The sequence below is a fragment of the Tachypleus tridentatus genome, unplaced genomic scaffold (genome assembly GCF_004210375.1).
Source record: "Tachypleus tridentatus isolate NWPU-2018 unplaced genomic scaffold, ASM421037v1 Hic_cluster_2, whole genome shotgun sequence".
Lineage (NCBI taxonomy): Eukaryota > Metazoa > Arthropoda > Merostomata > Xiphosura > Limulidae > Tachypleus > Tachypleus tridentatus.
In genome coordinates this window covers 40,307,848-40,317,872 of record NW_027467782.1, presented here as the reverse complement: position 1 = coordinate 40,317,872, position 10,025 = coordinate 40,307,848, and the positions used below count along the sequence as shown (strand labels likewise).

At 32.6% G+C, this 10,025-nt stretch overlaps 2 pseudogenes; both read left to right on the top strand.

Annotated features, from left to right (window-relative positions):
• The first annotated feature begins 1,180 nt into the window (after positions 1-1,180).
• Positions 1,181-2,055, top strand: LOC143242289 (forkhead box protein G1-like; annotated as a pseudogene).
• A 153-nt stretch (positions 2,056-2,208) lies between these two features.
• Positions 2,209-10,025, top strand: part of LOC143242288 (sodium- and chloride-dependent GABA transporter 1-like) — a 19,072-nt pseudogene continuing 11,255 nt past the window's right edge.

Below are 10,025 nucleotides of genomic sequence, written 5' to 3'. Positions count from 1 at the left end.
TACAGAACGTTAATTTAATCTGTGTAGTTTGGCTTAAAAAGTGTTTATTGGTGTTTATGTTTAGGTAAAAAGTTTTTTTTATCTGGCTTAATCAAGTTTTTTTATATGATGAAAAAATTATGATTTACCCTTGGTCAAACTTTCCTTCTTTTAATACGAAATATAGCTTATAGCATGTTTAAAAAATGTGTAATTGAAAGTCTTTGTTGTCTTTCAAAATTTGTAGTGCGTACTTGAGGGATTTACGTATTATATATATAAAATAATTTTAGGGTTAGTATTCACAACACACGCACACACACACACACACATATATATATGAAATGCAAAGTTCAGAACGTCTTTCTTGCTAGCATTCTATCATTTTTAAAGCGTAATTTTTCATCAATTTATATTATTGTCTTGAAATTGTGTATATATTTCTAAAGCTGTTATTTGTCTATTTTGAACTTTGCATTACCCGTTTTATTACTTCTGTTTGTAGCTTTACAACGTTTTATATACAAGTACGAGACAATATTGTATCTTGCATTTAAAACATACGTTTTTCAAGTTTGAAACAATTTTGACTTAATTCGTTTAGTTTCTTACGCTTCAAACGTTATGCATTCCTTTTGTGAGTAACTTTAAAAGTAAATGGTTTGAACATGTTAAAAGATACATTTAAATATACCATATTAACCTTTTAGTATTTTAGCAGCAATAGTGAACTAAAATATAATTTCACACCATTATAATGAAGATTTCTGTTGAAGATACGCAGTACAGAAACTTCTTGGCAATGTAAATTATATTACTATCTAATAGGAACGATAATTCGGATTACTAGCTCTCATGTCATAATTTAAAATACATAATATGACTGAAACGTTTTCATCATTTCTAATAGGTTTAAATACTATATATTTTCTTCTGTTTTTGCATAAATGTAATCAAACAAAACTGAAATCAGCTGCAACTATGCTCGACTCGTAATCTGAGGTTCGCGGATTCGAATCCCTGTCACACAAAACATGTTCGCAATTTCAGCCTTGGGGGCGTGTTTTTACATTTTTTGTATATAAAACAGTGATTCGCTATAATGAATGTACTCCCGCCTCTCAGTTAACGTAAGTGTTGAGTGTAGTAGAATCTTATAGAAAGTTTTCTCTCTGGGAAAAGCTACATTTAATTCTGAACGTTAGCGTCATTGGGGGAGGTTAATAAGATAGCAAACAGCTTGTCAGTATAAAAAGAAAAGACTATAACTAATGTTGAACGTTATTATCCTTTATGGTAGTTAGCAAACTAGATACGTGACCAGTTTGTCAGCAAGAAGACAGAAGCTACAATTAATGATGAAAGTTAGCAAGTTACCTGAGCGACCTGCTTGTTAGAAGGAAGGAAAATAAGCCATTGACTGATACTGCGCAGCGTAACAAGAAATTTTCAATTATTCAGTAAACCTTTCGGTACTATTGCACTAAGAGCAATAACGATGCGCGATGAAAGTGAAGAACGCCTACAGGGGTCAGAGGCTATAACGTGCTCTCCGGAACGGATGTCTTTCTCTATCAGTGGTATCATCAAAATGGACTACAATGAGGCTCTTGTGCGTAACCGAACCATAGGTAAGAATTCTCCCAGCGATTGCATACACAATCAAAATTCATTTGATCAGCTAGTTGCAGATAAAGATGGTAGCGACCAGCCGTCTGAGAAAGATAATTTACAGAAACGAACAAGAAGTTACGAAGGTAAGGACAAGAGTAAGGGAGAGAAGGCAGAGAACAAACCAAAGTACGAAAAGCCACAGTTCAGCTATAATGCACTCATCATGATGGCGATCCGTCAAAGTCCTGAAAAGCGACTGACTCTTAACGGCATCTATAAGTTCATCATGAAAACGTTTCCCTATTACAAAGAGAACAAGCAGGGATGGCAGAACTCTATTCGGCACAACCTATCCTTGAACAAATGTTTCGTGAAAGTACCCCGCCAATATGACGAGGTAATTACTGGATGCTCGACCCGTCCAGTGATGAAGTTTTCACCACGGGTAAGCTACGGCGATGATCCACAGTGTCCGCTCGAAACAAACTGGCTGCATTCAAACTCACATTCAGTGAGGCTTTCCCAGCGCTTCCTCGAGTACTGACCGTTGGGCAAGGTCATGGAGTGGACAAGCATTTAGGTCGGGCTTCTCGCCCCTACCTTTCCTTACGAACAATGTTCAAGTGCCCAGCAGCTTATTCTCGTCTTTCTCATGGCCTGATGGCTCTGCCTGAGCCTGGTCATTTTAACCCTATGAACAGATTACGAGGGACATCTGAAACCAACTCATCGGGCCGTCAACTGTTGAGATTAAGACCTGGAATGGCCGCTCCCTGCACAGTTGGTTGCTGTGACTCCTCAGCGCTCGACTGTTGCGGTAATCTTCTGTCTTACGTGAATTACCAACACGCTCACTTTAAGGCTACCAGCAGTAACTTTGGGTCCGGACTTCAGACTTTACAGTTAACGTTCGCGCGGCGGGTGCAGTTATTACCCACTCAACGAAAGGTCAGTTTGCCGCAGACACCTGACAGTAATGCCCATAAGAAGTCTACTATCTACAGGCCTATACCGATTCTATCAAGGCAGAGGTAATGGGAAGCACACTGAGGTGCCCAGTAAAAACTTAACGTACAAACATGAACTCGTCGATTAAGACTTCAAATTTTTAAGGAGGCGATTCAACAGTGTTGCAGAACTAGAACAAAAAACTGTTGTTAATCAGTAACATGTAGTGATATATAAGAATATAATTTTATACATGTATGTTTATTTGTACTTAGCCTTGTGTTGACAAACTGTTGAACTCTTAAGTAAATCTTGCAATATGATTACGTTAACATTTTGAACTAAGCGACGTTTGATCCAGCCTTTGACCACCAGTTCACATTGACTTTGTGATGACTATCGCGTAAGTCAGGTGCATATTTTGTTTTATTATGTATGTATTAGTGCAAGGTTTGGGACCCTTCTTAATTAAGGTATAAACACTGTTGAAAAAATCTTAATTTAGTTTATTTCTTTATAGTTTTCTTGAATTTCTATATAAATGTAAACAGCTACTTTACAATTCATGAGTGTATAAACATTATATGTTTATAAAAATCATAAATCATAAAATAAATCTAGGAAATTGATTTTTGTAATATTTGCAACTAATATGAATTACATACTATAATACCGTTAGTACAGCGGTAAGTCTACGGATTTACAACGCTAAAATCAGGGATAGCCTGATATGGCTTTGCTATAAGAAAAACACACACAAACACACACGTATTGTCATATACGAAATAATTTGATATATGCAACTCAAACCTTTCTGCTCAAAAAGCATATAAGACTTTTTTATGTTGAGTTAGAACGAAATGTGACGTAGAAATAACACAAAATTCGAACTGTTTACATCTTAATGTTCGTTTTATTATCCAAAGTATTTGTTATAATGATATTAGCCATAAAACACGGGAATCTAACTGTATATAAAAGTATTACGAAACGTTGGAAAATTAACATTTCTGTTCATCACAATAGTGCAGAAGACAACACTTCAGATAATTAACACAACAGGCCTATGTTGAACCATAGAAGAAATATACAACCCGTGCCTAACGCAGTTGTTGTACATTGTTGTACAATGTATGGATAGACATTAGATGCTCCGTTATCAGGTTATTCTACCGTTAATGCCCGAGTCGCGCCAAACATGCTCGCCCTTCCAGCCGTGGGGGCGTTATAATGTGACGGTCAATCCCACTATTCGTTGGTAAAAGAGTAGCCCAAGAGTTGGCGGTGGGTGGTGATGACTAGCTGCCTTCCCTCTAGTCTTACACTGCTAAATTAGGGACGGCTAGCACAGATAGCCCTAGAGTAGCTTTGTGCGAAATTCCAAAACAAACAAACAAACAGAAAATCTACCGTTAAGGTGAAAAAATAAAATCATTTCCTCGTTGATTAAACTAAATTACTTATAAATGATTTCAATGTACATAACTTTATATAACATTATATATTCTTTATATACTAACTGATTTCGAAAACTGAGACATGCTTGAAATCGCGCACAACTGACTTATTTTTTACTTCAAATGCGTTGCAAAAAATCTTGCTGTGAAAAATTTCACTTTCTATTTCTTTTTATTATGTTATTTAGTTCGGTACACTTTTCCATGTGTGTCGATGTTAGGAGTTATATATACAATATTGTTATATACATGTAATTTATTTCAATTCCACAAAACAGTGTACTAATCCCAAAGAAATCATAACCACATCTTAAGCCTAATATAATCAACAAAGCAATAAGACAGGAGGGTGTAATTTTATTTGGTATATTTGTAGCAATCTAATTTATAGCTGCTTGACAGAAGAAGGAAAAATTAAACACAATTAACTCATTTGTAATTTATAAGAGTACATACATACGACAACGCCTTCAGTCGGCTGATTCCCGCCCACCTATTTCTGATAGAAAATAAGATTAGAAGTTGTTGAAACATTCTCACATTCTAACAATACATTATGAGCATATGAAGATGATTTAGGTTTGATGTTCGAATACCTTCTACCTTTTATATAACAATAATTTCGTGAATTTTGACATCAGTAATTAAAACTCGCAATAAAACTGTTTAACTCTTGATTTAGAAAGGAACGTTAAGTTGTATTTGAATATATGTATACATATATGTTAATTTTCAGGATCCAGTAATTAAATTTATCAATTTTAATAATGGCGTAGCTTAGTAAGAATTCCTGATTTTTACTGTTTCGCTTGATTTTAAAAAAAAATATTATAATTTTATTTCTGTTTCAATAGCGTTTGTACACACGCACAGTTTAGTACAGGTTTAGAAACACAGGCAGAGAAAAAAAACACCCAACGAACTCAACCAAACAGCTAACTAGTTTACTAGAAATTTTGTAACATAATTCTGAACGATATACATGTTTTTCATTATAGTAAGCTCAAGTTTTTCTATATGAAACAAAAACTTAGCGTGACATTCGCCAAACGCCAAAATTCATAGGAAAACTACTGAATTATATATCTTTAGATGTTATATTATAATGCGTTAAATTATATAACCTACATACAAATTTACTTCTATGTTAGCACTGATCTTCCGTTTGTTGCATTATATTTGTTATAGGTCATGTTTTTTTGGGTTTTTTTTAAGATAATACCAATTTTTGCTTGTCATGAAAGAAGTACAGTCACTGGCAAAATAAACAATTACTTGTTTATACTTTTGAAGTACTACCTGGTTTATCTGTTGGATGTACTTCTGTGAATTACGATGGACTTGATATCTGACTGCCTTTTAATAGTTCCCAGTTGAATCAGGGGCAAATCTATAGACTTACAGCATTAAATTACAACGGAGGACACAGCAGATAGTCCAACGTGGCTTTGCTCTTAAAACAAACAAACAAAACGGCTTTTGAATAAGAAGGTTACTATTCAGTTATGAGTATGTGTTTTTCCTGTTAATATAACTTTTAAGAACTTTAGAAAGTCGTATCTATTTAGTCTGCGTACATATTATGTGCACCAATACGGTCAAAATTATCACCTGTTATGGTACATTAAAAGGGTCAAAATAACATAATATAAAATATGCTAACTTCCCCTCCTTTTACCTGAGCTTTGGTTGAAATGTGGTCTAATATTAATAAGTAAGAACCTATGATGAATTACACATTGAACAATACGAATTTTTCTATTTGATTCAACTATCTAAATGCTTTATCTAATTGTTTGTGTATAGAAAGTGCTACTAAACTACAGTTGTAAACCTCTAGTTAGTCCCTACCTGTTCGTTAAGAGCATCTCTTGTTTTTCTGCAGAGGTGTTATTTTGCTTGTATAAATACATTTTAAAAATACTGCAAGAAAGAACAACTACATTCATTTAATATGTATCGATACTTGCAGCTGCTTAAATTAATGCAAAATGCATATTGTTAGTTTGTACTTCGCGGGTTTCTTTCTTACCTCACCACCTTTGGTCTTTCCTACGAAGTACTTGTTTATTTTCCATACATTTATAAGACTTCTGTTTCATCATAAAAATAACCAGGTTATCTGCGCCATTTAACTGACGTAACATACAATATGAACATACAACTTTCATATTTTCATGATGTTACAAAACACGTCGATTCTAATAAGATTAGTATCACAGGTCGCGCCAACTACTAAATGATATGCATATTTGACAACATTACGCAATCTGTACAATTGCGTGAAGCTCCCGCTGATTTAGGGATAGATCAGAACTATTATGTTAACTGATTAGAAATACTTAGCAATACATCAGGACTGTTATGGTAACTAATTACTCAGTAATATATCAGGACTATTATGTTAACTGATCAGACTCACAATTGGATAGGTTTGTGTCATTATATTGATCAATCAGACCCTAATAGATAGGATGGAACTATTATATTAACTGAGCAGACTCAATAATGAATTATATTGTGACATTTATATTAACTAATCAGACAAACTAATGGATAGACTGGACAGGTATCACTAGATGTCTAGAAGATTTCTAGAACGGACCCATATGTATCTTCAGAAATTTTTGACATTTCAATTTGTCGATCATGATTTTCAATTTTTATTTTTCAAGACACCAACTAGGAATTACGGGCACGGTCAAATAGAATCTGGGAACGTGCCTATTTCTACCAATGCCTCTGTTTCGACACCTCACTATGAAAGGAAATAAAAATTTGATCATTATCAATTTAAAAAACCGACTTCCCTATATCTGGTGATATAGAGGTATATACAGCAGTAACGCATTTACCAGAGATAAACTAGTCTTCAGTGAATCATTAAAAATAGTGTTCAGTTTACAAGTGTTTGAATCTCATCAATTACAAATATATAATTACTGCAATTTTAAAAACGCAGTGACAGAAGATGTCATTTACATAAGATACAGCTATGGTTGACCACAGTGACTGTGTCAATACTGATTGGTGCGACAAAGCCAGTACGACCTATTAGCGTACGTTAAACATCTTGGAAGTATACCGCTTATAATTGCCGTGCAGAGTCGGGTAGTAAATACCAAAGGGTGTTAATTTAGTGTTATCTATTAGGTTAAATGTTAGTTTTAGTTACGTCACACATTTTTCGTGATTTTTTGGATATTTTTATGTTTTGATAAATATTACACAATGTATATCAGTGGTGTATCTTGGCCGACGGCTGTGAATTATTGCATTATTATTGGCATTAGTTACGTATATTTATAATAATATATAATTCTGCATAAGTAATATTTCTGATAAAATATAGATACATCTATATGATATTAAGTAATGCCTCCATCAGTATAGTTGTACGTAATTTCTCTGATGATATATATATACATATTTAATATCACCAATACTATGTTAGCATTCTTAAGTACTAACTGTGATACAAATAAAATCTATTAATTAATTATTTCTTATAATAATTACGTTTATCTTCATGTAATATTTTTAGTAAATACAATACATTATTATGCTCTTGTTTTTTACAGTTTCAATTTTATTAAAATGTAGAAAATTTGTGACTTTATTCAAGAAATGGCTCCCAAAAATGAAAAATCAGAAATCGTCAGTGTAGAAAAGGGGTGAAAATATCACAACAACTGATGACCAGTCGGTAAGAAAGTCAGATAAAAAGAACGAACCAGAACGTGGGGAATGGGTAGGAAAACTGGGCTTTATTTTCAGCTGCATAAGCTACGCTGTCAGTCTTGGCAACGTATGGCGATTTCCATACTTGTGTTATGAAAATGGTGGAGGTATGTGTCTTGTGGTTTAATCCAACATAATATACATGAAACCTTTTCCTTACTAAATGTTAAATCGATGGTTCTGATAGATTATATGTTGTTGTTTGTTATTTAGGGGCATTTTTGTTTCCCTACCTCATCTGTTTAGTCTTGTGTGCTGCTCCTCTATTCTTCCTGGAAGTGGCCATTGGTTAGTACCTCAGCATTGGTGGTATCGGGGTCTGGAATTTGATTTCTATCTGTAAAGGTAGCTATTGTTGTTTACTTCTAGCGCCTTAGTATTTTTCACCTTTTCCGGATATATATAACTCATACTTGTGTCTCAAATATGTCAACAGTTCTTATATTATGAAATCTATACTTTTACTAGGAATTGGATTTGCTTCAATGGTCATCATTTGTCTCTCTAATATCTACCACGTGGTGATAATAGCTTGGACTTTATTCTGCTTCGTGTTTTCAATAACGCCACAACTGCCTTGGGAATCGTGTGGTAATTTGTAGAACACAAAATACTGTATGAAAGAGGGAACCAACATCACGAATCTCAAAATTACAGCCACCGAAGCAAAATCACCTGTAACCAAATTCTGGGAGTAGGTTTAATTTTTTTTATTTTTCAGATGAATCTGTTATTTTCGATCAATAAATGAGTCGTATTTGGATCTAGTGTTCTCAAAATATTGTTTTCTATGTATATATATATATTACAATGGGAGTACAATTAAATAACTATTTTCTATCAACACAATTTTATTTTTATTCATTTTCCACATTTGTACACTGGTTTTTAGTCCACTTAACAGTTTACCGGTAATTTATATTTTCTACTTTAATTTATGAAATATATATTGTCGATAGTCTAAGATGTTTAACTTGTCCAGCCACAATGGATTTTAAGATATACCACTGTGTAAAATGATAATATAATTTATTTACTAACTTATAATATATGTGGTTTAAGTGTGTAGAACAAACAACTAATCCTTTACATTTAAGTTTCAATCTAGGAAGATCTCAGAGTAATAAAGATCTTTCCAATTCTATTGAAATAGATTCCATTAACAAACATTCATTTACTGATGTCAAAATAACTATCTTGGAAAATTATACAATGTAAATCTACTAATAAAAGAGGAAAATATTTTGAAGAAGAAACTTTTATTCTTATGAATTATACAATGATTTTCAAAACAAAACTACTGATTTTTAAATAAAATTATTTGTATTAGAATTTTAATTGAAATAAATACTCGTAATAGTAAAAAAAAAAAAAAAAAGTAAAGGTGGCTTCCAAGTGGCATAATGGTTTGTCTGAAGACTTATAATGCAAGAAACAGATATCTCAATGTGTAACTTTGTGCTTAATAGCTACTAACAATGTAAAAATATAAAAAATGATTACTTTTGATAATTTGTATGAGAATGTAAGATACTTCTTTTAATAAATATGTTAACAGCTAAAATTAATAATAATAGAAGTTTTTTATATAAATGATAGAAAATTTAAATATTTGTAAAATAATTGTTAAATTTTAAATTTAAACATCTTTCTATTAAAAGTTTAATATTAAATTTGATTAAATTAAGTTTAATATCATTTTTAAATAAAAGAGTGGAGGTTGGAAGTTTTAACTTTTAGAATTTTTAGGATGCTTTTAATGTTGTATCTGAATATTAAGCATAACTGCCTTCTCACAATTGGCTGCAGCCCTATGAAAGGCAGTAGGAGTTGAGATATTACGTTTCTAAGCACTCAAATTCTAACCCTTAAATGATTTTACATACCTGATGACTAGTCTGACATCAGTGTCTGGATTTTATCTGACAACATAATGCAATGGCCACTTACATTATTTGTCGTGACTCATGGTTTAGAAATAAGATTGATAATTCAAAATAACTGTTTAATTTTAATTCTGTTATAATGTTTGTTATACGTATATTTTGTAGAAGTTGGTTAAAATACAAGCACATCATTCAAAGTCATTATACGTAAAAAGGTAATTGTTCTAGGGGAAGCACACTTCCTCCAAAGGTACACAAGTTTTAATTAGGGAAGTTTAGAAATAGTGTTTCAAAATTATTTTGCATGTGAGTCACTATTCTCACAAACTACCATTGCATTTGTTTCTCTTCCTTTTCACAATATGAGATTAGTGTGCAAAATTCTGTTCAAAACAGATGA